The following is a 3,375-nucleotide window of genomic DNA, read 5'->3' as shown; positions in this document are numbered from 1 at the left end:
TGAATCACTGACCCACTTCACTAATAACTCTTGATGGACCTAGTCTCTATTAACTTATCTCATGCTCTGTGGAACCCAGTGATACTTTTCACCCTCAGGGAGTTCTGCACATTAATTTCATCAGGTGGGTCCCCCCCACCTTTATTGTGGGACAGGGTAAATAACACTTCACTCTTAATTTTAGCCACCTCATTCATGCTTTTATAGTTCTCAACCCTTTTTTTACCAGGGGCCTCTAAAATTAAATACACAGCCCTGCGGATCCCCATCCAGACGTGAAGCAGGGGTAGCACACGGGGTCCCCTGCTCCCCCTCCCCCTGCTAATGTAGCAGGGCAGAGCAGTGTCTTGTCTCCTTGGCTAGCTGCTGCCTGCTCGTGGGGTCAGTGGCTGTGAGACAATCCTCACCGATGGCAGGGGGAGATCTCTCTTCTGCAAGGATACTGCGATTTTTTGTTGTGACCCTCCCCCCCGCAAACCAGGCAAACGGGCTTGGTGGCCTGCTGAGGTGAGTTGGAGGTGGGTCAAGGCAAGGTTTATTTTGGCAGATGACCAGCTGAGAACCAGTGCTGTATCGTATCCCTAGTTGTCACGAAGTGTGGGGGAGTCAGGGCCCTGCACCCCCAACTTCCTGCGATTCACCATGACTCTCAGCCAGCCAGTAACACAGAAGGTTTATTAGATGACAGGAACACAGTCCAAAACAGAGCTTGTAGTTATAGCAAACAGGACCCCTCAATCAGGTCCATCTTGGGAGACAGGGAGGCCAGACCCCAGTTCTGGGCCTTCCTCTCTTTCCCCAGCCATCTCCAAACTGAAACCCCCTCCAGCTGTCTCACCCAGCCACACCCCCCGGCTCCTCCTCCAGCCTTTGTCCAGTTTCCCAGGTGCTGTAGCTCACAAAACCTTATGCTCAAATAAATTGGTTAGTCTCTAAGGTGCCACAAGTCCTCCTGTTCTTCTCCAGGAAGAAGGTGTCACCTGGCCCCACCCCCCTCCTGGGCTCAGGTGACAGGCTCAGGTATCAGTCCCTCCAGTGAAGCCCCACCCTGCTATCCCACCCCCAATGCAGACAGTCCCAGTAAACCTCCCCTGCGACATCCCCAGGTCAATCCGCCCCACTTCCTGCTCCGTCACACCCTCCTTAGTCATCTCTTGTCTAAACTGACCAGCCCTAAGGTCTGTCCTCTCGTCTCATACTTTGGAAGCCTGCGATTTACCCCTTTCCATTGTGAAAAGTATCTATTCCTATCTGTTGTGTCCTATCTGCTACCCAGCTACTGCTCCATCAGAGGGCTCCAGCCGTCTGCAGTAGCTCGTGGCTGGGAGTGCCAACCTCAGGGCAGACTGTTAAGAAGCAGGGCACAATCCCCACATTGGTGTGTGTTCTGTCCCTAGGTTTCACCAAGTATCGGACTATGGATGATGGGCCTTTTAGGACCTTTTAAACCAAACTTGCTATTTTTGGATAATTTAAGCATTAGACACAGAGGACTAGAAATGTTTTTTATTAACCTGTATTTTAGATCATTTTAACAGTAGCTTGAATATAAATTTTAAATCTGTTCTTATCACTTTAATAGTGGCTACTTCCTCTATCCGAGGACTATCTATTCAGCTGATTTTTGGAATTGGGAGATGGAATAGCAGCTTGCTCCACCCACAGCACACATCGCCCTGTTGCTGCAGGACTGATTCCCCAGGGACGGTGGACCTCCCGATGGGGAGAATCTCATGGTCGAAGAGCAGCGAAGTAATGTGCGGTTGGCTGTGTTAACATTTGGTTTGTACTAAGCGGATGGTTTTGAGTCATTTGTAACTCTTTGGTTCGCGATTAGTAACGTCTTATTCTTAGGCCTCTGAGTTGCAAGGCTGCTCTTGCAGCTTTTCCTTTCTCATTGTTTGCAGGTCAGTTAAACAGCGGCTTTCTCAGCCTATTCCCAGTTTGTTCTTCAGCTGCTCGCCTTCGGGTACTTCCCAGAACTGACCGCGTGGTTTGGATCCTTCTTTCCCTCCTCTCCCCGGTGAAGAGACATTTACCTCCGGGGGGTCACTCGTGTATCGCACCCAGCTCCGGGGGGGGGTCACTGGGGGGTCACTGGTGTCTCGCACCCCCCTCGGCGGGGTCATTGGGGGGTCACTGGTGTCTTGCACCCCCCTCGGCGGGGTCAGTGGGGGGTCACTGGTGTATCACACCCCCCTCGGGGGCAGGTCACTGAGGGGTCACTGGGGTCTCGCACCCCCCTCGGCGGGGTCAGTGGGGGGTCACTGGTGTCTCGCACCCCCCTCGGGGGAGGTCAGTGGGGGGTCACTGGTGTATCACACCCCCCTCGGGGGGGAGGTCACTGAGGGGTCACTGGGGTCTCGCACCCCCCTCGGCGGGGTCAGTGGGGGGTCAGTGGGGTCTCGTACCATCCCCTGGGGGGGGAAGCGAAACGCAGCGTCCCCCCCCCCGGCAGAGGCGGGGCCCCGATCCCGGCTGTGCCCGGGTCTCTCCGGGAGCCTGGACCCGGGGCCGGGCCGGCTACGGCTCTCGGGCCGCCGGGCTCTGGCGCGTTACTGAGGCCGGGGGCGGCTCGGCCCCCCCGCCGCGGGGAGCGGGCCCGGCCGGACCGGGCGGCCCTTGGGCCAGGGCGCCTGGCGGGGGAGGGGCGGCCGCGGGGTCGGAGCGCGGGGGAGGCGGGGCGGGCCTGGGGAGAGCGCCCGGCCCGGGCAGGCAGGGGGCGGGGCCCGAGAGGGGGCGGAGCCGCGTGAGCCCGTATGCAGATCTGTGTGCGAGCAGAGCACTGTGGGAGCGGGAGCCGGCTGCCAGCGGGGCCCGAGTTCGGCAGCGGGGCTCGGCGGGGAGAAGGGTGGGGCCCGGGGACACCCCGGGGCAGGTGGCAGCAGCGGGGGCCGGCGCGGGCGGGGCCGGCGGGCGTGTCTTGGCGGGCCCCACCGTGGGTTGAGAGTGGGGGGCGAGCGAGGGCGGGCGGCGGCCGGGGCGGCCCGAGTCATACTTACCTGGCAGGGGAGACACCATGATCAGGAAGGTGGTTTTCCCAGGGCGAGGCTCATCCATTGCACTGCGGGTGTGCTGACCCCTGCGATTTCCCCAAATGCGGGAAACTCGACTGCATAATTTGTGGTAGTGGGGGACTGCGTTCGCGCTCTCCCCTGGCGTGCGGTGAAAGTCAGAGAAACGGGCCGTGCGCGGCGCTGCACGTTCTCGGTGAGCGAAAGTGGAGCCCTGTGTGTTCCTGTCGGGTTTGCTCCTGGCGGCTCTGTTCTGCCGAGTACCCGCCTGGGGCCTTGCTTCGGTGCAATGAAGGAGAGCAGAGCTCGGAGACTTCGGCTTACAGCACTCTGGGCTTTCGGCCGCTGGCTTCTTTAGTCC

General features: G+C 59.2%; 2 non-coding genes across 2 annotated transcripts; both read left to right on the top strand.

The window, feature by feature from the left end:
* The first annotated feature begins 1,525 nt into the window (after positions 1-1,525).
* On the top strand, positions 1,526-1,718 carry LOC125635020 (U2 spliceosomal RNA). The gene has a single exon (XR_007356119.1). It is a non-coding gene; the product is annotated as a U2 spliceosomal RNA (small nuclear RNA).
* A 1,276-nt stretch (positions 1,719-2,994) lies between these two features.
* Positions 2,995-3,158, top strand: LOC125635025 (U1 spliceosomal RNA). Its single transcript, XR_007356122.1, has one exon. It is a non-coding gene; the product is annotated as a U1 spliceosomal RNA (small nuclear RNA).
* The last annotated feature ends 217 nt before the right edge of the window (positions 3,159-3,375 follow it).

Source organism: Caretta caretta, chromosome 3, assembly GCF_965140235.1.
Source record: "Caretta caretta isolate rCarCar2 chromosome 3, rCarCar1.hap1, whole genome shotgun sequence".
NCBI classification, from domain to species: Eukaryota; Metazoa; Chordata; order Testudines; family Cheloniidae; genus Caretta; species Caretta caretta.
The sequence above is the reverse complement of the archived record's forward strand: the minus strand, read 5'-3'. Positions and strand labels throughout refer to the sequence as shown.